We start from the raw sequence: 21653 nt of genomic DNA, 5'->3' as shown, positions 1-21653 counted from the left end.
GCAAAAGGCAGAAAACTTTTCCTTGTTTGGGGGAAGAGGGAGTGCACAAAGATATTGGAATGAGAAGACGATATAATTTTTCCTTCCCTGGATGTATATATCTCACTTCTAGGACACATGTGGATTCCACTAACCTGTGGAAAGGGGGAAGTCTCTGTTGCCAGCAAGCTGTTGACTAGAGATTAGAAAGTGTTCAGATTCCCTGACACAGCTGGCTGGGGACCCCTTGCCTTGGAGATCAACAGGAAAGTGAAAAGTCTGGGCAAAATTTTGCTCTGTCGCTGGTCACATTTCTCTGAAAATGACATTGCCCTTCCCGGGCTGTTGAAATGAGATACTGTCACATCCCGAATGAGATCACTAGGTCGTAATCTCATCCTCAACCTGATTTTTCTTGGCATGTGTGAGCATCACTGGGAGAAGAAGGGAGGGATGAGCATGGTTTGAACAAAACCACCCCTTTAATTAAGCTCACAGTCATGTCCCCTTCTGCTCTGATCCCATCAGGTCTCAGCAGCTATGCGGGTCGGGCTGGGGGTTGGTAATTACACTGTCTGTGGCATGTACTGCTGTAAGGTGTAAGTTGAAGCCTTACACTCCTGGCCAGGTGTGTGCTGCTTTGTGGGCTTTGCAAAAAAGAACATTGACAAGGCAATGACCCTAATGTGCTTTGGGGTCTCCGAAAGTTGGCATGACATAAATGAGGTGGTGTGTTTCATGGTCCATATGCTGATACCCCAATTAAGAGATCCCTGGAGACAAAGCTTCTTGCACCAAATCAGACAGGACCCGCAGTCAACTGAGAGAAATTCCAGCCTTCTCAGATGTTAGGAGAGTGGAAACAACCATTGAGATTTAGTATGTAGAGTATAATCTCTGGCACGCAAATCCGCCATCTTGGTTGAGGAAATGATTGGACCCTTAGAGCTTCCATGGCATGTTTTCATCACTTAGATGTGACAAAAACTTGCTGAGACTGACTCTGGATATTGCAAATTCCATTAAGTAGTTATGAGACTATGATGCTATTTTCCCGATCTGCTTGCCAGAGCCACCTTCTCTTTAGACAAGTAACCCTCTACCACAACCGGCTGTAGCATTGACCCTGAGCCTCAACTGGGGACCTCAGAGACTGGAGGACCCCTTCTGCTTGGCTGGAGGCAGGTCTAGAAGCAAATCATGCCTACGTCTTAGTCTCCATGTCACACTGGACACATGGGAGTGTGAAGGCAATATGAGGAAAAACAAGGTCGTTACTGAGAAAAAGAAAGAGCGAGAGAGAATATCTATCAACTGCTACTCCATGTAGTGAATGTCTTCTCTATGTCTGGCTTCATCATCTCCTTTAATCCTTTATGTCTCCAGATTCCTGGAAGAAAATTCCAGAGTAAAAGTCTACCCCTGTGGACTGCCTTTCCATCCTTTTGTTCCTGGCAGGGAAAACTGTAACCATTGGCATTGTGGTCCAGCAAACACCCTTACCCTTGACCATCACTCATCCTTGGTGGGGAGTGAGGAGGAGGGAGACGCCAGATGAAAAGGGAAGAAAGAATAGATTATGACTGCAAGACACCACACCCCCTATCTTTTCTTCACTGAAGTTCACCAACACACCATGCACAGACCAGCAATAGGGCAAGTGGAAGACAACTTGTCACTTAACTCTTCTACTTTATTGCCTGGATCCATTTTGATCCTGCCTTTCTTTGGGCCATAGGCTTGCTTCCCTCTTGATTTAGCTTTGGCCCTTGGGGGGCAGTTACCAGAAGTAGGAGAGAGTATATTTTGAGAGAGGGGTATCTGACAGCAGCCAGACCTGTAATATATGAATGCAACCATCCCCAAACTGTGGCTGACAAGCAGGATGGACTCTATGCTGCAGTCTACTTCCAGAAATCTGGAGAGGTAAAAGATTAAAGAAGATGATGATGACAAAACCAGATATATAGAATGAATACCTGACCTTTCTCTCTTCTTACCCTCTGATCTCCTACTGGTGCCTTCCACTGGCCAAAGCCAACCACTCTCTAGAGGGCAAGGGAGCCCACAGCTGCCATCCCCAGGAGACAGACTTTTAGGGCACAGAGCACGCTGGAAGAAGGACTAGAGGAGCAGACAGAGGACATCAGTAGAGTCTACACACGGTCGGCTGTTTTGTTGGTTGGTTTTATTTTTTTATCTGATCAGAGGTGCAAAGGGCTACTTGAAAGCAAACACAATTCAGAACAGGAGGACAATTTTATTACTCCAAATAAGTATATAGGTTTAACACACAAAAGCCCCATGGAATTGAGACAGGGAGAGAGGGGTGTGCTCTATAAAGTTAGCCTTTGTTCTTCAGAAGTATTTCTTTCTAACACAAGTTTGCCTACAAAGCTACTTTTACATTCTAAAAAGTCCCAAATGTATGACCACCAGCTCCAGATGTGTTAATAGCTCTAAAGCAGCTCACAACAGGCTACTTGAGTTATTGAATAAAAGAACTCAACAGGCAGCTAAGCCTTCCGACCACACACTTTCACCTTTGCATGCTCTGAGTCAGCTTTCAATAGGCATTAAATTTTCTCCTTGTTTCCATTCTTTGCTGCGGTAGCTTTAGTGGGGACACATGAATAGCTGGGCTACAACTAAGTACCCTTAAATATAGCTATTTGAGAAATCTCTGTGTATATGTGAGTTCCATACATAAGGAATGTCCAAGGGGGAGGTTGAAACACTGAAATATCGATAAAAGATGGGAAGCTTGAGTCCTACTCCGGGTCTATTATTCTTGACCAGCCCCTCAGGTTGACCTTGGACAAACTTCTTTACCCTTCTAGGACTCAACATTTTGCTACTCCAAAAGGGGAAAACAGAGTCGTGTTATCGGGGAGGAGATGTGGTCTAGAACCAGCCCACATCCATAAGCCTGGGCTCTGCTGAAAGTGAACGGTCCTTTAAGGTCAGGAAAAGGTGAGTTTTGTTGTAGCATTTGCTTCTAGGCGGTTGCTTCCAGAGGATTCACGGGCGTACAACTTAAGAGACAACCAAGCGTGAGGATAAAACTTACATTAAATGGCGCTCGTGTTTCTGGTACTATGACAACCCACTAAGCCATGCTCCCTGGCTTGGTTTATTAATTTTCACATCTGAAAATTTTTACATTGCTCCATTTCCTACTGCAGTTTAGAGTCTTCCCCAGAAAGTATTTCACGGTAAGTTATTTATTTAGTGTGACAGGGAAGGGATTAAAAATGCACCGCCTCACAAAAATCATACCCTCATATTCTGCATGTCCACATAACGGACCAGAAGCAGCAATAAAGTGACAGCTCTGGGATGGTATCCAAAAACCAGTGGATTTGACCCCCCGTCCTTTACCTACATCAAAGCCTCAGGCTGCTGAAACCCACTTTCTATCCTTCTCAATATTTGTCTGGCTGATACATTAATACATACATGTTCCCCACAATATGTTCGTACCACCAGAAGCACTCAGGGACTTTCGAGATCATTCAAAATTGTTCCGAATTCAACATCTTCTGTAAGGAAAACCCCAAAGCATCTGTCTTTGTTCTAGAACCATTCTTGTGACTGATTTCACACTTCTAGTCTTTACTTTAACTGGGATCAAAGGTAGAAATGCCAGATCTGGGATTTCTCCACGAACTCCACTAACTGCAAAAGAAGAGCGAGAGGATGGGTAAAATGGATTTATCCCGTGTTAAGTGAACACCAACACGCCTGCCTCAAAGGAGAGATCATTAAGCAGGTATTCAATAAACCTGTTATTACTACCCCCACAGGCAAATAGAGTCCAGAGCACTTACATCCTTCAGAAAGCTCTTATTATTCAGATAGCAGCATTTCTTTTTCTTCATTCATGCTTATGTCCAAAGAGCCCCTCTGCTGAATGGAAGACTGAATTAGAAAGCTAAAGAGCAGAATCACTTCAGGACTGGAGTGGGGATACATTAGAAGGTAAGAGGGCAACTAGAGCCACGAAGGAAAAAGGAACATTCACTCGCTAAGACCAGGGTAGCTTTGTAAAGAAATCTGGCCCAAACTCATGTGTTCCTCTGCCTGAAGAACAAAAGTCACTCCCCTTTGTTTCTAGTCAGAATTTTAAGGACAAGCATTTTAGAGCAGTGCAAATGGTAAATGCATTTCTCAGCAATTACGATGGGACCAGGTTTGTAAAACTTCAGTCGTATATTTATTGACTTCCTAATTTTTCCTATATATATATATATATATATATATATATATATATATATATATACACACACAGTGGTGTCCATGAGAATGGGGCTTTCAGGTCTCCGATTTCAGGGAGTGGACCCATGAAGGGTTCCAGCTGCTGCCTTCTGAAATCCATAGCCACACTGGCCATGAGCCATGCTTCCCGGGAGCTGCTCCCTACAGTGACTGAGTGCTGCAGGGTAAGAAGGCAGACCCATTCCTGGGAGATGTTCCTAACATGGGCCCGCATGCCAGGTGGTAGGTGAACTGATTTTAGGTACTATGCTGAATATGTTTCCCTTTTATTTAAATCCAAATTTGTGTGTTTACTTTTATGTGTGATTTCACAGATGAGATCGTTTAGGAAGAGGCTAAATATGGGTTTCCCTGAAGACTGAGGCAAAGGCTTGGCAGGGAGTTCACCTGGAAAGTATCCGAGTGGGGGTCTTGGAACGTGAAACCAGAATGGAGGAAAAGCAGGACATGGATGCACGACTCAACTGACCACTGGTGTGACTGGGCTGGAGTCCGCTGGAGTCCTCCCAAGACCGCCTTGCCAAACTCTCCCTCCGCTGAGCCACTGCCCAGCACTCAACCACCTGATCTTCCTTCCCTCTCTCCTTCACTCAGGATCGGGCCTGATGTGACTCTGATAGTTCTTAGTCCCTCTGGCTCTCCCTCCATTTCCTCTTATAGGCATTTCTCCTAATAAAGTTCTTACACATTAAATCCCATCTTTGTGTCTGCCTCTTGGAGGATCCGGGTAAACACATTTTAGGTAATCCCACTTGCATTGTATATATAACTCTACACAATTACATATTTATGTAATTATATGCCATTATGTCTATGGTATGTATATATTTACAATAAACTTACAGTAACCTGTGGGATACCCCAGCTCTTCAGCGGCTCCTGGGCCCGCCTCCTACTCCAGGCACTGCTGCAACAACCAGGGGCAGGTAGGTCTCAACTAACTTTGCACAGCTGCCCCTTGTGTAGCACCTCCAAGCACCTGCCAGAACCTGCTGGCCACTCATGCTTGTATAGCCCAGAAGTGTGGGGTGCTAATGCCCATGGCGTCATCTTTGATTGGTGGAGGATAGGAGTCCATAGATATTTCCCCCTGTCATCCTCTGAGACTCATGACATAGCGTCCTTCAGAAGGTGCTGTGGATCAAATGCTAGTATTGCTTAGCAGCAGTCAAGTCAACCACGCATCTCTCCGCGGGGTTCTCTAGGTCCCTGTTTTGCTCCCCCAAACCCTCACTCCTTTTCAAGTCATCTTTTCCTTCTTCAAGTCATCTTTTCTTTCTTCAAGTCATCCATTTCTTTTCAAAGTGTTACCTTTTCAAGTCAACTCTCTTTGCTGTGACTTTCAGGGAAATCCATACTTAACATCTTCCTAAACCAGATCTTTTATGAAATCATGCATAAAAAAGAAATACATGAGTATCAAAACTGAAAATAATTAGCTCAGTGCTAAAATTAACTGACATACCACCTGGTATCTGTACCCCATTTTAGAAAACACTGTAACAAAAGATGTTTGTTAAGGCATTTTTGTTCAAATTAACTCAGTGTCATACCATTGAGTAAAAATGTCCAGTGAAACCAGAAATAGCTAACGGAACCCAGGGCTCCCTGGTATATTTTGCTTTGGTGTGTTTTGTATGCCCTCAGTGACAATGGGTTTCTCTGTAAGCATTTTATTTTGTTTGGTATAATCTGGGTACATTGTGGTTTAGCCTTTTATAGTCATTTGGTTACAGCTTTGTCTCTTGGGACTATCTTCTTAGGTAGCTGAAATTCTACTCCCCGAGCTCGCTGGGATAGGCAGAGTTCAGATTTCCCCCAAGATTCCCATTCCCTGGTTATTCAGACAAACACTAATTTAGGAACTGTCAGGAGACTTTGCAGATGGAATTAAGTTTAGTAATCAGGACCTTAAGATAGGGCAACTATCTTGGAATCATTGGGGTGGGGAGCCAATGTAATCACAAGAACCCTTAAAAGCAGAAGAGGAAGGCAGAGAGAAGTGGCAGGAGGGGAGAGTGAGGGAGAGATGGGGCAGAAGGGGAAGCTGAAGATGCAGCAGCTGTCTTGTGATCATGAGGCAATGAACACAAGGACAAGATGCAGTGTGCTGAAGATGAGTGGAGGCAGCAGTCTGTCTGAATGCTGTCCGGGAACCACCCGGCCCAGTGCCTCGTCCCCCCGAGACTTCTCATCACACAAGGAGAACAAACCCCCATTTGGTTAAGCCACTCTAGGTAGATCTATCACCTGTACCAAACACATTTTAAAGTTTATTTATTTGAGACAGAGAGAGAGAGAGAGAGTGGGAGGGGGGCAAGGGGGCAGAGGGAGAGAGAGAATCTCCAGCAGACTCCCTGCTGAACACGGAGCCCGAGGCAGGGGCTCAATCTCACGACTCTGAGATCGTGACCTGAACCAAAACCAAGAGTCAGACACTCAACCGACTGAGCCACCCAAGTGCCCCTGTACCAAACGCATTTTAACCAGTACAGGCCCTTTCCTGAAAAGGTTCACTGACACCCAATAAGAGTCTCTCATATTTTTGTCAGTAAGATGCTTTAACAATTGCTTTATCGTACAGATTAATATGGGCATTGGGCTGGATGGGCCAATTTCCCCTTGGTCTGCCAAGGAAGTGAAAGACAGGCTGAACCTTCCTTGCTGTGGGACTGCAATGTCCAGGTACAGATGCATGCTGATCACCCCTACCAACGTATCACATGATGGATGGGATACTGCCCATCAGCAGTACATCTTTCTTTTCGCAGCTACACACATACTTACAAATAGGTTGAGTTCATTTATAAAAGCAGAAAATGGCTGCCTCAAAGCAGAGCAACGAATCACCTGGCAAATCCCTGAGATCATTTGCTTCCCCATATTGGGATTACTTGATTTATCTTCTCAAGCTGAAGTTTCTAATTTGTGACTGTAAGTTTTTAACTTTTGCCTCGGTGGTATGACCCCTTTAGGATTTCACCTCCTGGGTAAAGTATGCTCAGTTGGCATAGAGTTAAATTGGTGCTGCCTAGCTATCTCCTTCAGAACAAAAGCGCTTCCTGTTTATGGCAGAAATCACCCCATGTGGTTATTTGTCAGCTAGTTGCAATGCAGCTGACAAATCCCGAAATCCTGTTGTGAAAGACAACTCTCTCCTGACTTGTCCGGCACTTCCACTTCCAGCCAAACTGTAAATGCCATCCCAAAGGTATCAGGTGGCTCTTTTTCTATGTTCATGACAAGAAACAAGAAAATGAAAAGTTGCATGAAGTTGGGAAAATTGCAGAAACCTGGCAGGGGATGACTTTCACCTGAGCAATTTGTCAGTTCCAAAGGGACATCTGAAGCAGGTTTTAAGAATAAGAAGCATCCGGTTCTCATTCCAACCGGCTTGCCTGGCCGTAATCACTGCAATATGGATTCAAATCCCCAGCCCTGCAACACATCTGTAGAGGCTCAATACATACAACTTACCTGCAACATTAATTAACGTTGATGACAAAAGTCAGAAAGGTCTTTATTTATTACAATACGTTCTCTTTTTAACTGGGACAGATTGTCGTTTCCTAGCTCCAGCTTGTCAAAATATACTCGCTTACAGACTCCTCTCACCTCTAGGGGAGGAAACGCAGCGCCGTCCACACTCCCCTTGCCACACTTCCTTTCCCCAGGACCACGAGCGAGCTAGCCCGGCAATGGTGGGAAGTGGTGTAAGCCATTTCAACAATGTGAACCTTCTGGAAGTCAAGTCACTTGGTAAGCATATGCCTTTGACTTGAGAAGTCTAATTTTACTTTCCCTCTGCCCAGTCCCCTTGTCCCACTAGATTTGTCAGGACCTAATTAAGATAATACCCAAAGTGAAAGGTCAATTAAAAAAAAAGTGTAGAGGATTTGAAAAGAATTCAGGGTCAAAGATGTAGAGTCTAATCCTTATCCAGTCACTAGTTTGTAGACCTCCTCAAGCCTCTTAATTGTTGTGCCTTTGTGTGTGGAGGAACTGGGATTGCCCTTTCTTACAACAATGTTCTGAGGATTCATCAGTGCTGGAAAATCCCTCTGCAAATATGAAATGCTATGTAAATAATAACAAGTTACATGAGCAGATATTACTGAAAAGATCTTGAGCCAGGTGGCACTTCCCGACTTTGTTCGGCACCTGAAAGAGCCACACACACACACACACACACACACACATGCATACACATAGACACGGACACACTCACATAAAAACACTCAGACTCACATGCAGTGGGTTCTAAAGAATTTATTGATAATGATTCTCATGAGGATGGATCCCTCGACTTGAGTGCAGACTTATCTGACGGCTGCAGCAAACGCTGGCTGACCTCCCGAGGTCCTTTCTAGACCTATTAGCCTGTAATTTCTTGTTGATGATGCTAAACCTAATAGATACAGAGGGAGGGCCGTATCTAAATGCACCACCCTCGGCAGTAACAGCAACGTTACTCCTGAGGTTTGGTCTTCATTTATAAAGTGTAATCGCATCAACCACCTTACAAATATACATTTTCCAGATCTGCTGCACTATGCAAAACAAACAAAAACTCTAGAAGAATCAGTGAATATTATAATATATGGTACAGTGCTGAAGGTAACAAAACAGTTGTATAATTATTCCCAGCATGACAAGTTGATGCACAAAAATTTTGGCTTCCTTTAAACAGTGTCTGTCAATTTCCCTACATCAGCACAGGACTCACTGACATGCACAATTTTACCCATCAGTATGATGCCCAATTATTTGAAAAGGGTGAAAACTTTATGCCACTTTCTAACATGATGGACATAACCTTTAAATATTGGCAATTGCTGAGATGTTTCATGTTGTAAGTTTTCTGAACATACTGGTGAGTTTTTTTTCTCGCCATCAGCTTCACTTCCATTCAAATTATGAAGTGTTAACAAAGTTTTGCTTGTCTCTCTTAAGATTCAAATTTATAGTCACAAAAGATGCTTAACTGTACTAGAGTGGTTATATGATTGTTAAGGGAGATTGTGGAGTCTGCTTTGCAGGCTATTTTAAAACGAGAGTTTCCTTCCTGGGTGCTTTATGCGTGGTGTAGTCTGACGACAGAGTACCGCATCGGGCGTCCTCTTACAGATCTGTACGGATGGATCCTTCAACTTACTCTCATTCAAAACTCAGACCTAGTCACACATAACAGTAGTAGATGTTTGGTTCCATGTCAGCCTGAAAGAGTTAGTAGTCCTCCCGAAATGATATACCAAGTTCTCAAAGTGTAAATTTATATAGCAAATAATTAAAGCTGCGTATCTGCATATGTCACATAACGGAGAATGCATTTTTATGTTCTGAGTGTCTATGCTAATGAAATTCGTAAAAAATTCCAGGGCATGGATGACCTCCCAACGATAATGCCCAGTGACATTTTTCTTCTTTTTTTGCATTTTCCCACTTCCTTGATGTCACAGGAAGATTTGATGTTCTTCTCATGAAAGTTATGTCCACCCTTAGTTGACCTTCCACAAGCATGGATTTATCTATGACTCTATCTATGACGGGCATTGGTTGGGTTTTTCTCTTTTTGACCTAACGACTGAAATCCCTTTCAGAGACACCCACTGCAGATGCAGAGGAGGCCAGATATTTGTTCTTTGGGAAACCCGGGAGCTAGGGTGAGGGTATAGGATGATCCATCTAGAACTCTGAGCCTAAAGCAAGGGGTGCAAAGAGGAAATACACTTTAACATCCATTGTGGTGGCAGCAGGGGCTTGACAACCAGTGTTCGGAGCAGTGGTGACAGTGGATTCAGGAGTCCAGCAGTGCCCACCAGGGAGGTCATAGTGTGGACGTTCTAACTAGACAATTCCTACGGCACGATCAGCTGTGTCTCAGCCTCCTCAACTCCCCATTGCCTCTTTCTCGGCCTTCTTGTGGCTTCTCTGAGCTACCGAGTATACTTCCAATAAAGCTCTTTTGAACCTGAGTTAACCAATGTTTTTGTTTGTTTGCAAACAACAAGTTGCAGTGCTGATTACGTCACTCTTCTGCAAAACATCACACTCCTGATTAGGTGTTAAGATAAATACCTATTCATCCTAGCAATTTAGGAGAAGTGAATGTCTTCCCCAATTTAAGTTCTATTTTTATTCTTTACGTTTTCTATTCTCCAGCCAGACTGGAGAGTCTTTACATTTTCTACTTCTCAGCCAATATTCTCTGACCATGCTTTCCGATCAGATGCCTCAATGCGTATCAATTTCCTTGCTTATTCAAAGCCCACCTATCATTCAGGTCCATGTTAATCTGGCTAGGAGTCAGGCCATGTTTAATATCTGCTGTAGCTACAGGGAGCCGTGGTTTCAGATTCCTCCAGATTCTAACTCCCCCATCCAGACTTCCCTGATTGCCCCCAACCCATGGAAAACAGATGTGACCTTGATCTTCCTTGACCTCTTATACCATTTTACATTTTTCTTATGTTGAATATCACATTCAATGTTGGAAAAAAACGGTCATTTGTTTTTGTATGCAATATCTCCTAGATTGTGAACTCTCATGAATAAACTAGAAGATATATCTTATTTGTTTTTGTATCTGTACATTTTCTAGCAGAGATCTTTTGATTCATAAATGTCAGTTGAAAAAATGAAATCAATATGCAACATCTTTCTTATGCAAATGGAGATTAATATAACTCTTTGAATATGAAACTTCCTGTGTCTCTAAAATTCCACTCCCCCACTGGCTGACTTAAAAAAATTAAAAATTATGATTTTTCAAATTATATTCTATGAGCTCTACCTAAATAAGGAAATAATATACTAAAAAGGTTTTAAAAATTAACAATTAGGTGATTAGGAGTTGAATACATTAATATATATTTTTAAATTTATTTAACTGGACATTTTAGGGGTGCCTGGGTGGCTCAGTCATTGGGCGTCTGCCTTTGGCTCAGGTCATGATCCCAGGGTCCTGGGATTGAGCCCCTCATCGGGCTCCCTGCTCAGCGGGGAGCCTGCCTCTCCCTCTCCCACTCCCCCTGCTTGTGTTCCCTCTCTCACTGTGTCTCTCTGTCAAATAAATAAATAAAAATCTTAAAAAAAATCATTAAAAAAATAACTGGACATTTTAGGTATATTGCAAACAGTCAATGTCTATAGGTGCAGTTTTGGGGGCAGTCTACATAAATGAATAAGCATTGTTCTTACAGCAAATGTTTGCCATAATAAGGTTGTTTCTAGCCAGTAACATTCTCATTGTTCTTTGATGTACACAGAGTCTCAGAGAAAGGAATAAAAGAATAGTAGACAAATTTAGGGAAGTCACGTATCCATGTTCATGTGTTTTATTTCTCAGAGGCAACAGGTTTGAAAGAGAGCATACTTGTAGGCCATTAATAACTAACCTGGATAAAATAGAGTTGCTAAATAGCAAAGAAGGGATAGAAAAAGAATCCATGTGTCTAGAAAGGTCTTTGCTGAGATGGAGAAGTATGATCTATTTGGAAAAAAAATACCAGACATATAAGGCATTTCTGGACTGGAAGGTTCTGTGTAAAACTTACTTCTTGTGGGTAGTTTTTTTTTTAAGAGAAACTTTAAGTTTTTCTCCCAGTTTTATATATATATATATATATATATATATATATATATATGCATTTAGAAAATGGCAAAAGGGTAAGTGCATTGGGGTACTCTGGACATTATCGATTCTGGAGCATCTCTTCTGTTATTTTGTCTCCATGTGTCAGTGATGGTTCTAGGTTAGATAACCTGATCACATTGGGGGAGGGGGTTCTATATCCTAAGACCAGTTCCTGCAGTTCACACGCGCACAACACACACAGACACATGCGCACACGCTCTCTCCCTCTCTCTGTCTCCAAGCACTGTAACTACAAGCTGTCTTTGCTCTTTCCTTCCAGCATGGCTTCCGTCCAGAGCCAATTACAGAAAACAACAGCTCCCTAGCACTATTGCCGACAATAATCTCAAGGAAAGAATTGCACCTACACAAGCCTGAGAACATATTCAAGAAGTTAATTATTTTCCTAGCGTGGTCCTGGGAGCAGCCTTTTTTCTTTCTTTTTTTTTTTTTTTTTACCTTGTTTCACTATAAAGTGCCATGGGGTATTATTCCTATGGAACATATGGGGTACTATATAAAACCAAGTTGTTGCTGATTTTACTTAAAATCAGTTTTTATTTCCTGTTTTATGTCTACTTGTTTACAGCACCTTGCAACATCTCCTGTTTGCCGGGTTCTGAGGCCTTCCACTCGGAGCTGCTTCTCCTCCTCGGCTCCTAGAAACGTCACTCCAGCATGCTACGTGACCCTGCATGCTGAGAGAAGGAACGAGGGAATGCCAGAAACTCATCTTCAAATAAAATGGCAACATGATTGAAATGCATTCCGCTAAATTCAGTATCAATTAAGTTTAATGGTCACAAGTCTTTCATCGATTTATAGAGCTGTGTATATCATGATTTTTAGAGAGAACATTACTCCCGAGACAGCTCTCTAATTGAGAGAAGGATTCTACAGCACAGAGACCTTCGATTAATGTTCTACAGAGAAAATTTGTAGCTTTTTGTTCTGTTGGTCACTGGGCCAGCCAAACATGGACTTCTATTAGCAGGTTTGGGAAATTCAGCGGCAGCCACAGCAAACAAAGGCTGATAAATATATCCTCCATGACAACCGAAATCTAAAGAAGGCGTTGGTAAGTGACAGGGCTTTTGTTCTTGTCTCGTTTTCCATTATGGGCAAATCCTCAAGGTAGTATGGAAATAGAGAATAGAAGATACAGAGAGCTGTCCCCAAAAGACAAAGTAGCCAAAAGTAGCGAAGGGACCTTGATGTTTGCTTTATTCGGTAGCATGGTAACGGAAACCAGGCTTAGGACTTGCGCCTAGGTTCAAATGCTGGCTCAGTGACACCCTCAATGTGGACAGTGTGACATAATATTGACTATTCATTATTGGCTTGGGGCAAGTTACTTAATTTCTCAGATGCTCAGTTGTCTCACCTATAAAATGAAGTCATAATAATTAACTTAGGTAAAGCCGTACATATCAGTGGTCTCCCATGCTGAACACTTACCAAAGACGACTCCTCTCTCTCCTCCCTGACATCTGAGAGTCTGAGTTTACTACACTGGGGCATACAGCGACATGGCAGTGATGGTGTAACCAGCTAGAGAATGGCCGAGGGTGGGCTGGGATGTCTCTACCCCACCTGCAGACAACTACATTCCAGTCACCTCTGGACTTCTCTATTTTTATTGATTGTTGGTAGCATTCTGTTGCTGGACTCAGGGATTCCTTACAAACTCGGCTTCCCCCAAGAACTAACAAGCTAATTTGGAACTTCCTAAGAATGCAGGGTGGTGATTAAAATGCCAAAGGCATGAGTCGGTCAACGGAGAAAGATGGAAAATCTACTGACACTCCAGGGTTTCACATACGTCCTTGGGCCAAGCACTTCCCCTCCCCCTCCCCATGCCTCTAAGGTCTCATGCTGCTCTGACACTCTGCATTACAAGCAACAAATGGCTCTCTGATGGCAGAAGGAAGTTAGATCGGTGACCACTACCCAGCACCCTTGGAGGCCAGAGCTGCCAAAGGCTGTTGGGTGCGTCACATGGGACGAGGTTCTGACCTCATCTCTGCTGCTGGCCAGCTGTGTGAGCTGAGGAAGTTCTCTAACCTCCCTGGGGCTTGGTTTCCACCTGTGTAAGGAGTTCCTGGACTGTTGTGGGGATTAGGGGAGAAAATGCATTTAACACAAAAGGCCTAGGGGCGCCGGGGTGGCTCAGTCAGTTAAGCCTCCGACTCTTGATTTCCGTTCAGGTCGAGATCTCAGGGGGTCGTGAGATTGAGCCCCAAGTCATTGGGCTCCACACTCAGTGGGGAGTCTGCTTGAGGATTCTCACTCTCCCTCTCCCTCTGCTCCTCCCCCTGCTCGCACACGTGCACATGTGCTCTAAATTAATTAATTAAAATAAAATAAAACAAAGGGCCTAATGATGTGAAAGCCATTAAAGTTAATATCATAGGCTTAGAGGGGTTCAGAAAATCTCTCCAAGGTCGCATCTCCTCCTCTGTAAAATGATTATGCTAATAATTTCCATTTTTAAGGCTGTTGGGAGGATTAAATGAACTAGTCTATAAATAGCACCTATAAATAGCCCCTGACATATAGTATGCTCTACCTAAATATTGGATATGTGTATCCTCCTTGTTATCCCATTCCCTGGACTGTTGGCCTTTTCCTCTGTTTATCCACCCCCCAGCACAGTGCTGCTCAGCCCTTCTGTGGCTGTCTCTCCTAATATCCGGAAAGGACTTCCCAAAGAGCCTTAGAAGGCAAACTTCAAATGGTCACCATGGCATCCTCGTGGGGTAGGTCTCCTCTCCCTTTGTCCTGATAGTCGTGATTAGCCACTTTGAAGTTAAATTCAGCCTCTTCTAAGAACAATAACCATTAGCCAAGTAAATGTGACATCTCAATCTCTTTTATAAAAGTGAGGAGAGTACTAAAAAGATTGCTGGTTATTTCACAGTTAATTGGCTTCCCCTTGAAGAGGTAGTATGCTTCTGTCCTTGTGGGGAGTCTCATGTTCACTTCTGGTCACCTTGTTTCAAGAGAAGTGGAACTGAGATTGAAAAATGCTTGAGAAGGGCATGATCTCAGGCAGAGGTTGAGGAAGATTTACGGGCTATGAGAAGCAGCGAAGAATAAGATTAGCTAAAGATTAGGATGAATTTGATAGCAGGACTCGGCATTATGGGGTTTTAATAAAAACTCATTGGTCCCCCCTTGTCAACATAACAGCAAAATATGAGTGCAGGTGAATGCTCAACAATATTGAAGGGCAGCAAATGAGAATCAATACTAGGAAACAATTGTTTGCTCCAAGTATTTACTTTTGGAAATCTCTGATGTCAAAGACATCTCTGTAACCAGGATTCAGTCCCTATATTTTAAAAGACTGAACAGTTTTGTGTAATAAAAATATGTGATTATGCAAGTATGTCCAATATACGTAATTAAATTCCATGCTTCGGGAGACAAATTAGTTGTTGATGGATATCTGGAAAACAGTTCTTCTGCATGTATGTCATCTCACAACTAGCCAGCCTCCCCAGTGGGGCTTTGCCTTCCTGCTGGGAAAAAAAATAGGGATTCTGTCTAGAGGAGCATTTAATAAGGCAAATTCCTTTTCATTGACTCTAAACATCTCTTACCCTCAGTTTGACTGTTAGCCCTTGGGGTTTAAGCCCATTCTAAGTAGGTCCCGAACTAAAGACCTTGAACGGACCAGGTCAGTTGCTGTATTTAGTTTTCAGAGTAACCTGGAATATCTACCTGGAGGTCCTAAACCAAAATCCTATGATGACCTGGGAAAATCCCATTTTCCCTTAAAGTCCTTTGGGTCTGAATGGGTCAGGCAAGGACTGTCACCTAGGAGCTTTGGCTTGCAAGAATGGCAGTCCAGGGAAGGAGTTGGACTGTGAGTTCTCCAAAGTCCTACTTACCTGCATCAACAGGAATGCATATTCTTATTTAGTTACCCTGTGCTGGAAACATGTGATTCTTCATTAAAACAGGAGAGTGGATTGGGAAGGAATTGGCAATAAGATTTTATTTCCCATGAAAGAAAACTGTATCTTTTGAGGAAAAAAATATTTCGAGACGTCACAAAAGAAAGGCTCTTTGTAGGGGAGATAGAGCAGCACCTAAAAATAGATGATGTTTCTTCCAATAGATGGCATTTTCATACTAACTTACATATATCCAAAAAAAAAAAAAAAGTGTTAGAAAGTGAGAATACTTTTGAGATCATGACTTTATTTGGATAAATTGCTTTTTTGTGATATCTCTGTTTTCTTATTATTTTACAGGACTGTTGAGGACAGAGCCATATTCAATTTTGAACTGACTTTTGTACTGAACTTAGTAGTAAATTAAACTTAGCTCCCAGCACCTCGTGGGTCCCTCCAGCACTTCCTAGGTTACAATTCACTGACTTCTGTGAAAAGATCTATAGATTGAAAGGGCACTAGATCGTGTCTGCTAATGGCTGGATTAGAGTTCCTGACTCACTCATGCAGGTGTTAACACTCCATATTCCCCGATTTCCAGGGAGAAATTGTGGCCCTAACTCCAACAGCCACAAATGACTCAAGAAAACCAGTGAGGGCAGGTCTGGGAGGATAGGAAAGAGCACTATGCTCTTATGAGGCTAGGATCTTTACCGAGATCATGTATTTTTCACAACTGCCCATCATAAAGTGTATTTGCATTTCTATTTTGCGATAAAGAGAAGAAAGCTCAGACAGGCTGGAAACTTTGGCTAAAGTCACATAGCCAGGTAATGGTAGGGCAAGAATTTTTCACTCTCATCTGAATGGCTTCAAAACCCTTGTTCTATTCATACTCGGGTCACAGCAGGGAGGGGAAGGTGACAGTGGCAGATTGTAGTTTCCAAAAATGGCCACAGTGATATTTCTAATCCCACATGCCCTTTCATGACCTTGCCCCTCCCATCAAAAGGTAGAGTCTATATTGCCTCCCCTTGAACATGCACGGGACTTTGTGACCACCTTGGTGAATAGCTGTGACAGAAGTGACACCACGAAATGGTCAAGGCTAGTTCATAAAAGGCAATCAGTATTCTGCTGTCTCCCTTTGAGAGAACCTTGAGATGATTCAGCTTGCAGCCTCTAAGCTGCCCCAACTGGCCCCACATGGGACAGGGATGAACTCGACCTGCCAGGGCCAAAAGTGGATTTGTGATTTGTGATAATGTGTTATGCACCCACACATAGTAATAGTGACAATCACAGAAAATATATCAACTTCATCCTTAGAATCATGATTTCTGCATACAGGGTAAGATCACGCCCATGTGTATAGATGCATATGCGTGTGTATGCATGTATGCATAAATGGGAACGCATGCATATGAAGACCCTGAACACAGCACTGGTAGCATTCGTGACAAGAAAGCATATGCTCCCCCGCCTGTTTTACCCCCCTCCCCCCATCTCTAAAAGACATTTCCAGAAGAGTCAGGATTGAAGACTCCACCTACATGTGAGTTTTCAGACCCCTTTTTTCTTCTAGTGGACAGGGACAGCTCTGGGTCTTACCTGCCGGGCATGCTGTTACACGTGCCTTCTCCTTCCTCCGGAGAATTCCTTCTGCGCCCCATGTGGTCCGAGGGAACTGTCAGTTATGATGCCTCATTGCCCTGCCATTAACGCTACCTCTATAGGATGCCTGGCTCACTGGGTCACTCAGGCTGGCCATCGAGTTCCTATTTCCATCCCAGAGATTGGTTCGGAGACGGGCATGTCACTCAAACAAGACCCATTTGCGTGTACCCTGGATTGAGAGCTGGAGCCTGGAAAAGATGTCTTCTGGGGTTAATTGAATTATTAGTTCCAATTCTTTGTCTCTCCTTATATTCATACCCTTTGCCAAATAACTTTGCAGTTTCTTTAGTAAAAAGGTAGGATGTACTTCCTTACACCTTGACTTTGGATCTGGCCATGTGGCTTTTTGCCCAATGCGATATTAGTAAACACGATGCAAGCAGGGGCTTGAAACATGGCTTGCACCTTGGAATCTGCCCTTTCGTACTTCACTTTTGTCTGGAGAACAGCTTCCTCAGGGTAGCTTCTGCCCTTTCATCCTTGGCTCAAGAAGGAATGCACGTGGGGCAGAGTTCTTCCGGCTACCTCAGACTGAAGCAAAGATCTCCTCAACCTTCAGATTGATAAGAAATACATGCTTTTTACTCTATGCTATTGGGATTTGTGGTTGTCATTCAGCATTTTTTTCTTAAAAAAAAAAAAAGCAATAGCTAGCTAATATATCTTCTTTCCATGGAGTTGCTAAACCAAGAAAGCATAAATTCAGGCTACTAGTAGCTGCCTCAAGGAGACAGCTCAGCTGAGAATGAGGCCAGTAGGATCCAGAGATGGACAGGAAAACAAAGCCATTTGAGCCCCTGGATCTAGCTGCTGCCTAAAGCATTTGCTATACCTTTGGAGTTTCCAGCGACAAAGTGACAAATTCCTTTTTTTGCTTAAGAGAGTTTGAATACGGTTTCTGTCACTTAAAACAAGAAGAGCCTGGACTAGTACCTGTGTCGTGTAAACCACGCCTGATGTGTTCACTGCCTCTCGAGTTCACTCTTCACTGCTGTCCACACTGCCTTTCTAGCACCTGAATAACTGGCTTGGAGCCAGTTTTATACCTTCTTCAGCAGGTATAAAAGATTTTACAGTTGAAGTTTTCTCAGAAACATAAATTGTCACATCTGTCCTCCCTTCCTCTTGTACCAAATGCAGCAGAGTTTGGCCTGCAAAGGGCCTGGCTTGGAGTCCATCCACTGGGGCAGGGCTTTGGTGTCATTTGAGAAGACTCACCAGATTCTGACTTTCCTGGGGTCTTGGCAGGACAGAGTGCTGTAGATGGATGCGGGAGATTTCAGCTTTCTCTTTTCTCCTATGGGCAGGCAGCAGCCAGCCAAATTGAATGCATAGGATTGGCAGTTCCATGCTTGATTTATGGGTTCTAAACCTAGAAGGGTCATTTATGTCCCCATGGTATATAGTTTATGCTAGAAATGAAAAGCTCCCCTAAATTTGTGTGTATGTGTACTTTTCTGTTCTTTCCCAGCTCTCTGGGTCCTTCAGCAATGTGAGCTTTAAGGTAGTCCAAATACCTCCACGTCTGAATGAAGAGCATGGGAGCGTTTGAGGCACTGCAGTTCTCTTACCCGTGTATGAGATTCTAGTTTAGTCTCTTCCCTGGGTTATTCTTTTCTCGCAAGTCTCTTTAACTGCCCCCTAACCCCACCACCCATCACGAGCACCCTCTACCCTACGCCTCACTGGTGAGAGCGGGGAAAACAGTACTTCTTGCATACACATTTGTTGATAAGAAATTGGAGGAGGTTGAATTACCACACTGAACAAAGGCCCCAGACCCCTGCCAGCATATGGGACCAGGCCCAGAAATCAAACGTGATGTTCTCTCCGTGGCAGCCACACCACGTGCTAACGACAGGTCCAGTGGGCTTGTGTTCTTTCAACTTTAATTATGAAGCAGGAGCATAATGAGACTGTGTGGCAGAGAACTGCTGTGGAGCCTGACAAGGTATTTTATCAATTTATTATTATATTCAGACAGAGGCGAGCCCAGGGGATGGGTGTAGGCCTTCCAAAGCAGCCAAGTTCTTGGCACCCTGAGGTGTTTGCAGCCATGGGGGTGCCACCAGGGGGAGGGGCTTAACCACCCTGAACAGGAGACCCCTCATGTCCAGAAACAGGGGTCAGGAGTGTTGACGGAAGGCTCCAGAGTCCCCATGGAATGCATTAGAACCTGCTTGATTTTCTTCCTGAACACACACACCCACGTCCGTATGAGGGGTGCAACCCCATCACCGTCATGCGGTGGAGGGACCCCGTAGCGAGCGCCTTAGGTGCAGCAGGCAGGCTACATACGTGACTTGTTTCATCTTCACAATCATTCTGTGAAGTAGATTGATGTAAACACTGCCTGGCCTAGCCTCCAGTATCCATCCTCCCCGTTTTTTCTACCCAGACTAACAGCCTGCTTTTGTTCAGGCCGACAACTCGATTCCCTAGGCTACCTGGCAGCTCTGGGCGACCATGTGACACAACTCTGGCCAGAGTGCAGTAGGTGAAAGTCTACCAAAGAAGATTCTCCAAGGAGCTACTGTTTTTCCGACAGAGCAGGCATGTGCCTTCCACCTGTTAACTTCAGTCCCTTCTTTGCATGGAAGGAGGCCAAGATGCCAGGATGCCAAGATGCATAACACATTATCACATCTCACAACCAACCATGAGAGAATGGAGGGCAGGAGGCTAGAAGGAGGCTAGAAGGATCTCAGAATCCTGACTAATGCAGCACTCTTCTTACCCGCAAACTGAGGCTTAGAAAGGTGGCGCTCTTTGTACAAGGTCACGACATAGCCCAAACTGCTATCTCTCCCAAACCTCTATCTCTCTAGGTCCAAATTCCATGTTTTTTCCATGAGTTCTGTTTGGAGTGGTCTTAAGATCAGAGACTTTTTTTTTTTTTAAAGGATTTTATTTATTTATTTGAGAGAGAGAGAGAAAGAGCATGAGAAGGGAAAGGGGCAGAGGAACAAGCAGACTCTCCCCATTGAGCATGGAGTCTGATGCAGGGCTCAATCCCAGGACCCTGAGACCATGACCTGAGAGGAAGTCAGACGCTTAACTGACTGAGCCACCCAGGTGCCCCTAGATCAGGACTTTAAAAAGTATGTGTGTACATTTGTTCTTAACTCCTAGTGGAATGTACAGAAAATGTACCCTTGCTTTTAGGCGGAATGAATCCCTAGGATAGAAAAAGTGTGGAGGGGAGAACAGTGTATGTGTGTATGTATATATGTGTGCGTGCATGTGTGTGTGTGTGTGTGTGTGTGTAGAGAAAGAGAGCAATGTAAGAGGATTAAATAAAAGCTACTATAAAGAAAGAGGGGGTGTCACTAAGTAGAAGTTATATGCAAATCTAAGGGAAGCCAGTGAACTGCTAATGGTGTTCCAGTAATAACAGACAGGATTTTTTTCTTTCCTACCCCTTTCCTCACCCCATTAAAATGAGTTTCAGAAGCACTGTTACACCAGAAAGGAAAAAGAAAAAAAAATGCATTTGTGTCCAAGACACTGGATTTTAAATTTTTTCTATTCAAAAGGTTTAATCTTCTGTGCCCTTTATACCCAAGTGGGGGTGAAGTTATCCTGAAAATTCACTTTCTTATTACCTTTAAAATGGGTTTTTTTAAAAAAGAGTGGTGGGAGGGAATCTTGTCAGGGACTTCTTTTTCTTTAATGAGCTGTGGTTTCCTGATAAGCCTGGGTCTGTTTTAAAACCTTTAAAACCTTCTTTATTCACATGCAGTTTAACTCAAGAAGAATTAAGCAGGTCAAACCCAAACAAGTTTTTCACTTATACCAGGAGTAAATGATTTCCCCTGGAAGTGCCTGGAGAAGAAAATTCTAAGGAGAGATTTGTTCCTAAATTCTAGCACCCCACGAGCCCCGAACTCCAGGGATACTGTTCTTGCTTTGATCACAGATACACGCAAGAAAAGAAGATGTAAAGACCCAGTGTGTTCTTAGCTGTGTCTTGCCTTTAGACGGGAAATACCATATTGAGTTTCTTCCGAGAAGTCAGGAAAGATGTACATCATTTAAAGGAAATTTCTGGAGAGATATTTGGCTTAATAGCACCTTTACCCTGATCAGCTAACTTAGTACCAAGCTTGTTCCCCTTCAGATGGCTTAGGACCCTTTCTCAATCATCAAAACTGCCTACCAGTGGTCTGGGAACATCCAGC

This window comes from Phoca vitulina, unplaced genomic scaffold (assembly GCF_004348235.1).
Source record: "Phoca vitulina isolate PV1807 unplaced genomic scaffold, GSC_HSeal_1.0 scaffold1, whole genome shotgun sequence".
Lineage (NCBI taxonomy): Eukaryota > Metazoa > Chordata > Mammalia > Carnivora > Phocidae > Phoca > Phoca vitulina.
This window is presented reverse-complemented; position numbering follows the sequence as displayed.